This window comes from Molossus molossus, unplaced genomic scaffold, assembly GCF_014108415.1.
Source record: "Molossus molossus isolate mMolMol1 unplaced genomic scaffold, mMolMol1.p scaffold_m16_p_4, whole genome shotgun sequence".
Taxonomy (NCBI): Eukaryota; Metazoa; Chordata; class Mammalia; order Chiroptera; family Molossidae; genus Molossus; species Molossus molossus.
The window spans coordinates 38,482,635-38,493,997 of record NW_023425377.1 but is presented as its reverse complement, the minus strand read 5'-3'; positions in this window follow the sequence as shown (position 1 = coordinate 38,493,997).

Below are 11,363 nucleotides of genomic sequence, written 5' to 3'. Positions count from 1 at the left end.
TTGTTGTTTTTTATGCAGTTGAAAGTCATTTAGGTTTACCCACATATTTTCCTTTTTTATTGTTCTTTGTTTCTTGCTGCATCTGCAAAGTTCCATCTGGAATCATTTTTCTGCTAGCCAAAAGATACTTTTTAATACTTTTTAGGGAAAACCTGCTGGAGAAAAACTTATTTTCTATTTACCTGAATTTCATCCTCTTACCATTTCTGAAGAATATTTTTTGTGGGTATAGAATTCTAGATTAGCAGTTATCTACTATCAGCAGTCTAGATATATCATTTCAATATTTGTCGATTCCCACTATTTCTGTTTAGAAATCAGCTGTAAGTCCAATAGTTGCTCCTTTAAAGGTAACCTCTTTTAGAAATGACTCTCTTTGATGATAAATTGTGCTTAGAACATAGACTAGAAAGAAGTAACATGGTTTTATTTCTTTATCTCTATTTGCCACCTTGAATTGACAATAATTTCTGGCTGACTTTTAACTGGTTGGCAGCCTGAGACTATAAGACCATACTGGATCATAGGACATTTAAAATGGGCCCATGTTAGAAACCAGAACCTAGTCAGCTAAGCTCCCTCTTCCCATAGAACCACCCAGCACTGACTCTTCTCTTTTTCTGGACAGCCAGAGGTATCTACACAACTCCAGACTGAGCACAAGTAACTGGGTCTGGAGGTGCAGCTTCTCAGCAATCCACTTATCAGAAGCCATGGTGCTGGCACAATGCAGATCCTCTTACTCATGGTCAAAGACCATATGGCTTAAAGCCGTACTTGGCCACAAAGAATAGTGTTGTAAATAGCCCTAATTGATATTAATGCACAGAAGGAACTTAGTGAGGACCTCAACAACATAATAAAGGACCAGTTGGAAAGGAAGGGTGCACAGTTAGAAATGAAGGAGGCACTAACTGAAATAAAAAATAATTTACAGGGAATTAATAGCAGAGTAGATGAAGCCAAGAATCAAACCATCAATTTGAAATATAAAGAAGCAAAAAACACCCAATCAGAACAGCAAAAATAAAAAATAATCCAAAAAAGTGAGGTTAGTGTAAGGAGCCTCTGGGACAACTTAAAGCATACCAATATTTGCATCATCAGGGTGCCAGAAGGAGAAGAGAAAGAGCAAGAAATTGAAACCCTAGTTGAAAAAATAATGACAGAAAACTTCCCTAACTTGGTGAAGGAAACAGACATAAAAGTCCAGGAAGGGTGAGAGTCCCAAACAAGATTAACCCAAAGACACGTCATAATTAAAATGCAAAAGGTTAAAGACAAAGAGAGAATCTTAAAAGCAGCAAGAGAAAAGCAGTTAGTTTCCTACAAGGAAGCTCCCATAAGACTGTTAGCTGAGCTCTCAAAAGAAACTTTGCAGGTCAGAAGAGAGTAGCAAGAAATATTCAAAGTGATCAAAAGCAAGGACCTATAACCAAGATTACTCTACCCAGCAAAGCTATGATTTAGAATTAATGGCTATATAAAGAGCTTCTTAGACAAGAAAATGCTAATGGAGTTCTTAACCACAAACCAATATTATATGAAATGTTGAAGGGTCTTCTAGAAGTAGGAGAAGGAGAAGAAGAAGAATTAGAAGAAGAAAAATATGAACAATAAAATGGCAATAAATACATATCTATCAACAACTGGATGTACAACAAACAAAATGAACAAGCAGAACATAAACAGACTCACAGATACAGAGAACATTTTGTTGGTTGCCAGATGGGATGGGGTTTGGGGGATGGGTGAGAAAGGTAAGGGATTAAGAAGTATAAATTGCTTGTTACAGAATAGTCTTGGGGGTGTAAAGGACAGCATAGGGAATACAGTCAATAATATTCTAATAACTAGGCATGGTGCTGGATAGGTGTGGGATTTATTGGGGTGATCACTTACTAAGTTATATAATGTCTGGTCACTGGATATACAACGGAAACTAATATAATAATGTATGTCAACTGTAATTGAAAATAAAAAATGATAAAAAATAAAATAAAGCATTTATGTTGTTTTTGACAAAGTCAACTTTTCGGAGGTGAAATATAAAAGGAGAAAGAAAAGGGTAACAAAAGTAAAAGTCACCTGCTCATCAACATTGGCTGTGGGTTGGGAAGTTGGTGTATGACTAGGTAGTGGGCATAAGTTGAGAGAATACAAATATTTACCAAGCACCTATTGAGTGCCAGACCCTGTCCTTGGGGCTAAAGATAAAGTGGTGACTCAAAAGCATTTCCTGCCTTTATGGAGTTTATATTCCAGAGGAAGAGCCATAGCTCCTGAAGTATAATTATTTGCTGAATGTTTCCTTATCAAACTTTAGGAAGTACCATAAAGGAAAGCACCATGGTTCTATTATGGTGAATAACAAAGGAGCCAGGCCTAGACTGAAGGTCAGGGAAGGCTTCTCTGAGGAAGTGATGCCTGAGCCAAGTTCTGAAAAGGGGGTGGGGGTGAGAGGGGCTGGCACTGAGCATTGCCAAGGGGAGAGGAGGGCATTGCAGGCACAGGGCATAGCATGTGCCATGGCCCTGCATGAAGATGCCAGAGTTTCCTGAAGGAGGAGGAGGAGAGAGAGAGAAATGTGGTGTGACAGGATCCCACGGGTGGGGGCTGGGGAGAGGGAAGGAGGAGCCCACTGTGTGGACTTCATAAACCACATGAGAGACTTTGGATTCTGTTTAGAATAAAATAGGAAGCCCCTGAAGGTGTTTACACAGAGTAAAGCCATGCTCATATCTCTGTTTTGAGAAGAGGACTCTGACTGCATTGAGGAGAACAGACTTGAAAATGGCAAACAAGGACTGAGGAAGCACAATGAGGAGGACAGTGCAGTGGTACTGGCTGGGTCTTTGCTGGCCATGGAGGTGGAGAGGAGCAGACAGATTTCAGAGGCTTTTAGGAGGGAACACGGACAGCAAACAACAGCAACACTAGTCTTGCTGTGCTCACTTGTGGTCTCTGTCACAGCCCAGCAGAAAGTATCTGGATGGATATCAGTAGTCCTGTCATCCTGTCTTATGAACCCAACACATAATTCAGAATGGCCAGTTCCCAGGCCGGCCTTCCAAAGTGACTGCAGGAAGACGTTTCCATTCGACACAGCTCAGGGGTGTGAAGAAGCTGAAAGCTGACTGCAGCTTCTCTGCACGTGGCACCTAAGCGGGGACTGAGGGGCTGCTGGCTCTCAGCTCCTCCATCAGTGAGTGGGAGAATGGTTGCCTGTTTCCCTGTGTGCCACAGCTCTCCTCTCTCTCTGCCTCCTGTTGTCAGTCATCTCAGTTCAATGTCTTCGCCTCTTCTGTCCCTTCACACAGGAAGTGACTTTGGTTAGCCTAAACATGGAGGCTCTGTGGCCTAGGAAAGGGTTAAGTCACCCACGTACACTTTCTGAATCTAGTTGCATGTCTCCACCCCGCTCATTCACCTCCAGTTTATGTTTCCTCTCTCTTCATATTTTTATGCAGCCTTTTCTCTGGATTTCCCATCCCAGCTAAGAACAAATGACACGCTAATGTGTTCAATTGGTATCATATGTGGGAGCTTTGAGAGAAAGTGCCAGAATATGTAGGGGAGGTTATAGGGCAGTGGAAAGTATCCATGGCAATGTTACCCTGTTTAGTAAACGTGAAGAAAATTTATGCTGAGATAATCAAAGCATAACTTAGAGGTGCACTTTGTCAAGTCCAAATTCAAAACTGGTATTTTCCACTGGTTGACAGCAAAGCAAAAATATTCATATACTTAGTGCCTTGAACTTGAAGAGCAAAGCAGCTTTCTCAGACTATGGATGATCATCACTGTCCAGTCACTTCGGGGCACATCTACGACTCACATCGAATTTCATTTAGGACCAGTTCACACCTTTTCCTGGTGGTCAGATAACCTGTAGTCATCCCTAATTCACCAATTATTTCATTTTTACTGTTGTTTTCCTTGAAAATTCTGCAAATATGTTAAGTAGATACATTTACATGAACCCCCAAAATGCTTATTTAATGCAATCAGCATTTATAAGGAGTTAAGTCTTTGGCCACCACTCAGCAGTGGTGCCTTCCGAGTGCGGCTGTTCACCGAAGACCTCCGTGCTCCAGCAGCAGGTGTCTGCTTACCTCTGCACATTTGGAATTACCTAGAGTTTACATCTCGTGTCTAAACTTGGCCCAAGAAAAAAGAGGAAAAGCAATAGTGTGATGCAGTTTTCTGGTGGAAAATGGAAGGTCTGGTTTCCATGTTGGCTTTGAAATTGACATCAATTCCGCTTTCCTGCACATAAAATATGTCAAAACAAATAGGCAGTGACATATGGGCTCTCTGGGACTTGAACCAAACTTGTCCACCCAGGAACCTGTACTGAAAGCTATGAAGGAATCTAAGAGGATCGAAGTGTGGGGCTTCCCGAGGAGAAATCCAGATCAACCAGTTTTCCATGGCAAATGTGGTAAGTGACCAGCCAGTAAAGATTTGTGTAGTTATGGCAACAAATAACATGTTGCCTTTGCTAACGGTAAATGATTCATTGTTGGGAGAACTTTTTCCTGGTAGCCTGTGTTAGCCATGTCCTGGGTAGTGGTATATATATTTAAAATGCTATATGAACACAAAAACTGCCCCTTATCCAATTATCCAAGAGCCATAGCTAATAGTTTGATTATGTTCTTATATGCTCTGTGTCTTTTTGTGATTCAAACTAGTTTTTTTATTCAATCTATTATGAATAACACACTGTCCTGATGAAAAGAACATGGAACTCTGCTTAATTGGGATGTCATGTGATCACTGAACTTAGTATAGTGCTTAATATATAGTAAGTATTTGATAAATAGTTGAAACAACAAAATGAAATGAGCAGCATGGTCTGGCTTTGGCACTAAATCTTAGTAGTCATGTATGGGTCTCTCTAAGCAGATCAATAACATGTACAGTTGTCCCTCGCCACTTCGTGCTTCGACCTTCACGGCTTCACTCTATTGTAGTTTTTTCAAATATATTCATTAAAAAGTTGATCAAGACAGTGAAAATGATATAGTGCACGCTCATTTTGAGTCAATTATACACCCCTGTATTACAATTACAATTGCAATTGTATTCAAGCACCCCAGGAATCCTTCAATGCCAGGTGCAACCGCTAGAGTCTGGAACTGATTAACCGCGATAAACGAGGGACGACTGTACTCTGTTTTCAGTGATCCTTGTAATTACCTCAACCAGAAAAGTGATTTTTGGATTTATGGCATTCCTGACATTCTTCTTCGTCTGTCATTCACTTTGCCAAACTGAACCCAGGCTAATTCTGAGGAGGCACAAGCCAGCTGTTGGGTCTGTGGCTGCCTTTCAAACCTGTGGGATTTCCCGCAGAAAAACATGAATGTTGGGGCCTTCTGCACCCAGGTGCTCAGTGTGGGGAAAGAGGCAGGCTGAGCATTCCCCATCCTCAAACCCATCATGCACTCGGGGGGCACTTGGTACAATCCTTTTTCTTCTGCTCAGCCACCCTGTTCTTCCCTGAAATCACAGGTAGTGCCCAACTGAGGATACTGAGTCAGTTACTCAGAACACTTAATTTGAGATCAGCAGAGTTAAACAACATTATTCTACAAAAATCTAATTGAGTCATTGTTTGGGTTAAGTCATTTTCCAATCCATTTATCCACCAGACCTCCCACATTGAACACTGTAGCTTTACGTTTTCATTTTCCAAGTTACAAAGAAAGAAAAAGAAGAAAAAGAAAACCTGGACTATGGCTTCTAACCCTCCACTCAGTACCACGAGAGGAAGAAGGGGAGCCAGAGGTCACTTGTGGCAAAATATCACACACTTTATCTCGAAAGCACGGGCGCTTGTCTTCAGAAGGACATTCTGCCTCCCTAGAAAATCATATATGGAAAATTATTCCAAACAAGGTTCAAAACAAAGACTTCAAATGAAACACTCAAAGGAGTAAACACTGCAAAACAGAGGATTAGAAAAATCTTTGAAATGTACACAGCCAAAGGTTTGTTTTGTGTAGTTAGTGGGGTTTCAGGTTTAGCTCACATTTACCACTTCCCTTCGGGACAAAAGTTTCTGAGGCCACAAGCCCATGGGAAGCTACTGCGAAAAGGCCCTGGGAGAGAGCATCAGCCAGCAAGAGAGGCAAGAGCCCAAGGCTGCGCCAACAGAGAAGGCACTGTGAGCGTTCTCCCTGGTGGCCTGCCCCTCCTGCTCGGAAATGCCTCCACACTCCACGGTCTGACATTGAAGACCAGGCAATAAGCAAACAAAGCCTATCTAGGATATAAGGATTCCTTTCAAGTAGCTGTTGTTCTATCTGTGAGGCAGGTAGGAAACCTGCTCTATGTCGTTTTCCCCATTCACGTCCAGTCCTAACAGAATTCCAGCTACCCAATAACATCTGCTCCAAACTTGCACATGATTTATATGTATAAATAAAGATAGATTTCGAGAAGGAGCTTGTTCTAAATATAAGTAAAAGTGGAAAGATAGGTATTTAATTACATCATCAAATTTGCTTTAGCTCTTAGAACATCATATTGTCAGCCAGATGTTCATATAGCCACATTAATCATTTCATGTCAGTGAAACATAAGAGTGCTTTAGATGTATATGTTCCTTGTAATTTTGAATATTTTACATTAGTTGTTTCCATAACAACTCAAGGCAAGAGAGAGGGAGCAGGTTCCGTTTTGTGGCTGGTGAAACTCAGTGGTCACACAACAAATCACGGAACCAGCACCTCATGTTCTTGCTTCTCAGCTTATTAAAAAAAAAAAAAGAAAGAAATGAAAAGAAAGAAGGAAATATGTGGTCATATTTGACTGAGGGCAGCGGGGCAAGACAGCCTCTCCAGTGTCGGGAAGTTTCTGTCAGAGGCCTCTTCTCTGGCTGGGAATTCTGTGTGAGCTCACTCTGGCTGCTGTGTGGGGGATGGACTAGATTTTTGGGGTGCAAGGTTGGATGTGAGGAGGCTGTGCCACTGTCCAGGGAGGAGACTATAATAATTTGGACTTGAGTGCTTGGTGTTGACAGGGCAAGTGAGAGCAGGAGACTGATCCGAGAGACAGGTGGACAGCAAACCAAAGGGACTCCCGGATGTGTTACTACGGGAGACGAGGGAGAAGATGATGAGAAGCTGGCTCTCGGGTCCAACCATTTAAGACAGAAAATTCAGCAAGAGGTCAGGGGTCAGACCAAGGGTTCTGTCTTCCACACACTGATGCGACGCTCAGACTTGAAGTAGAGATGCCACCTGGGAAAGCAGGCAGGGAGCTGGCCTCACCCCCAGTTACTCGGAGTTGGCTCTGCTGTTGTCCGTGTGAAAACGGTTTTGGGAGAAAATAGCCTATGACCACAAAAACATTGAAAAGTACTGGTGTAAATAGTGGGGAGTCACTGAAGGATTTAATCAAGGAAGTGGATGGATTCACACTTAAGTGCACCTGGGAGCAGTAGAGAGGAGATGGGAGGAGGTTTGAACCCAGGCTGGCCCCTTACCAGCTGTTTGGATTTGGGCAAATGAACTAAATCCAGGTTCTTTGTCAGCAAGATGCAGATGGCACTACCTTCCTAAGGCTGTAATGAGAACTGTGATTAAAATGCCTATGAAATGAATACTTGATACATGGTGGCTCCCTTCTTTGTGACAGTGCCTGTCAATGAGGTTCAGCAAGTAGGGGGACAGAAGTTAATGAAGAGTTTCCAGCAACCTGCCGTGGAGGGGTGGGAAGGCCTGACCTGGGGGAGAAGGGAACGGAGCCTCTGGGTTGTGGGGCGGGTGGGTCAGGCTGTGCTGACCAGTGTGGTGCTGGGGGCTCCGAGGGAAGATGGTATTGCAGGTCAGGTTCAGGAATACAGAGGAAAGAGGAGCACCGGGGGTTTGGTCAGGTGGAGGGGCTGCCTGGCAGCCATTTGTATCGAGAGACCCTGTGATCGCAGAGCCCATCTCCACCTGCCTCTCTCCTTAGCTAGTTCACACCCTTTGTTTCTGCTGCTGCTCGAGGCCGAGCTCACTGCCTCCTCCTCTTCCTGCCGCGTTGCTCGTTGGCTCCCAAGACACTTCCTTTCACACAGCACTCGCCTTTGGGCACACTCTTTCTCCTCCTGCCTCAGAGCTGGGTTTCTGCCTCTCTGCCGTGAGGGGTGCTAGTTTCTCAGGTATGGTTTTTTCTTACAAAAGAAGGCATGTTTTCTTTGTATCTGGCCTTCTCCAGATCTGGAGCCCTCGCTGGTCCTTTTCTTTCGGGCAGTGTCCCGAATGACAGTGGGAACAAGGAGGCTGTGTCTGTCTACCCTGAGGCCACACAAGGCAGCGGTGGCCCTCTGGCATGGAGGAGACCTTCCATGGGTGGAAAACCTATGTTCCCTTTCTAGGATCTGACTGTCTTAGACGTCAGACTGTAGCCAGGCTGGTGGCTGGGGCATGTGGATTCAGAGCAAGTTGGGATGGCAGGTTCCACAAGCTTTTCCTTGGCCATGTCGGGAGGCCTCCGTAAGAGCCTCACCCCGCTGAAGGGCAGGGAGAGAGCTCGTGGGTGGCCAGACAGTCTTTGAACCTCCTAATCAAGGCCTCTCTTCCTGAACACATGGCCTCTTCTCCACCCCCACCCCCCAGTAAGTTTTCTGGGCTTCTGTTGCTGAGCAATCCTCTTGCAGTCGGTTAACTCACCTCTAAAGCCACATCTTTGCTCTCAGCCTAGGAGCTCGTGTGTGTGGAAGAAATGGTTCCCCTGGTTTCCAGGGCCTGGCTGCCTGAAAAGGAGCCTGTAGACATTTTCCTGTGCTCACTCTGCAGATCACATGCTAATCTCCATTTCAGAAAGGTCTGTCCTATGATGCTTTCAACAAAGTCTTAGTTGACTCAGGGTAAACAAAGATCTTCTTTAAGTCAATTTTGATTGAGGCATGATTTACCTACAGTTGATGACTTTTGACAAATGTATACACCCATGTAGCCACCACCAAAATCAAGATCAGACCATGCCCCAGCTGGTTGGCCCTACACCAAGAAGTTGCAGGTTCAATTTCCGGTCAGGGCATACACCTGGGTTGGGGATTCGATGAGAGGCAATCAACATGTTTCTCTCTCTCCCTTCCTCTCTCTCTAAAATCAATAAACATATCATCAGGTGAGGATTTTAATAAACATACAGAACATTTTCATTACCTAAAAAAGTTCCCTTGTGCCCTTTGCAATCATCACCCTGACCCCCAGGCTTAGGAAACCACTTATCTGCCTTCTGTTGATATAGATTAGTTTTGCTTTTTCTAGATTTTTATATAAATGAGTTATATATATTTACATATATATTAGACCGTTATACACACTTTTGTGTCTTCTGCTCAGCATAATGTTTTTGAGATTCATCCATATGATAGTATGTTATTAGTAATTTATTTCTTAGCTGAGCAGTATTCCATTGTATGGATATAATGTAATCTGTTTCTTTTTTCACCTGATGATAGACATTTGAGTTGTTTCTACTTAAGGGATATTATGAGTACAAATACCTTTTTCGATTGTAGCACCTGAAGGAACCATGGTTGTTGTTCCTAGAGAGCTTGAAATCTTGTCAGGGAAAGAAGACTTAAACAACACAATACTTGTGAAAGTTTATTATTAGATATGATCAACTTCAAGAATGCTTCAGCGTGTGGCGGTGTGGTGGAACAGTCGGAGGATGAGAGAGTGCAGTGGGCGGAGTCACTGCAGGTGATTTTATGCTGCTAGGGGCTGGCATGTTAAAGCCCCAGGTGAGAGGGGCCATGCAGATACCACCAGACCTGGAACAGAGAGTTTATGTCCAGCAGGAGGAAGAGAAAGGGCTGGGAATCCTTGAGCACTGAGATTAGAAGCCCAGAATTATATCCTAAGCAAGAGGGAGTTGCTACAGGTTTCCAAGCAAGGCAAGGGAATGGGTGAAGTACAGGCAGCCCTCATTTTTGTTTTTTGTGTTTTTTTTGGTACGTGCCCCTAGTGGGAACCAAACTGGGGACTCTCTCGCCTACAGGCCCACATTCCAACTGCTGAGCCAAACCGGCCAGGGCCAGGCAGCCCTCGTTTTATCACACTTCACAGGTGGTGCATTTTTTTTATAATTTGAAGACGAGCCTCTCCACCAGCAAGACGATTACGATTTGCTTTATTGCAATACTCACTTTATGAGGGTGGTCTGGGCCCGAACCGCAACATCTCCAAGGTGTGCTTGTAGTTTTGAAAGAACCCCTGTCATGACTTTATGAGATGTTTTGAAGGAAGTAAAGAATGCAAGAAAAGAGAACATGGTGGGTGTTTATTTGAGCTTGTTTTCCTGACGACTTTGAGGGTAAAGTCTGGTTGTGTTACCAGTTGGGGACCAGGCCCAGAGCAGGTCTGCCTGTGGCTGGCCAGTATGTGGGTTCTTGACTTCATGCAGGAAAGATTTGACAACATGAGTCCGGGTGTCTCTGAGGGTATGTCTATTAAAGCTGGGGACAGTGAAACAAGGGCTTAGGATAGAAGAAGCAATGAGAGAGAGCCTCGGCAGGGCTGCTTTGGCTTCCTAGAAATGTTATAGGAAAAAAGCTGGGCTGTGTGAACTCACTGAGAAGTAAAGGTCACATACCAGAAGTGAGCCAGGGTGGGCTGCTTCAGCTCACTGGGAAATCAGAGAGAAGGGGGCCTTGGAGACAGGCTCAGGGGGCAAGTGTGGACGAGCTACCGCGCCCGCTGCTCCCCTGGCTGCAAGTCTCCTGGGGTTCCTTAGAGAAGCAGAGCAGAGATACAAGGCCAGAGCACACTGCAGTCCTTTGTCTGAGGTGTTTTATCTTTCTTCAGCCAGCCAGAATCCTAGGGGAGGTTTCAAGGGCAGGTCTTAACAGAATATTCATTAGCTTTTCAGGTGTGTCCTTAAATATGTTGATTCATCAAAAAGTATGTATAGAAGGGTCGGGGGTTATTTTCTGGTTAGTTTAAGTTTTAAAGAACGTCATTGAAGAAGGACGGGGACTGAGGCAGTTCCGTCCCAGGATGGTCTGAAATGTGTAAACCATTTGCTCCTAAGTGTCCTTGGTTAGAGAAGATGAAACTTTGCGATTCATTAGTTGGTTGTAAATTGCTCAAACGTTTGGCCTTGTTTAACTGTTTTGTCTCAGTTTCCCCTATTCCAGTTGTGAAGGAATTTCTCTAGCTCCTTACTGTCCTGCCTCAGCTGGCCTTCCCAGCTGCGGCCGAGTCACAGAAGCTGCCACTGTCCTGGTATATTCTTTTTCTACTGCCATGTAACAAATTACCTCAAACTTAGTGGTTAAAAGAACACACTTTTTTTTAATCTCACAGTTTTTGTGAGTCAGGAATCAGGGCTTAGGTCAGCTGGGTTCTCCG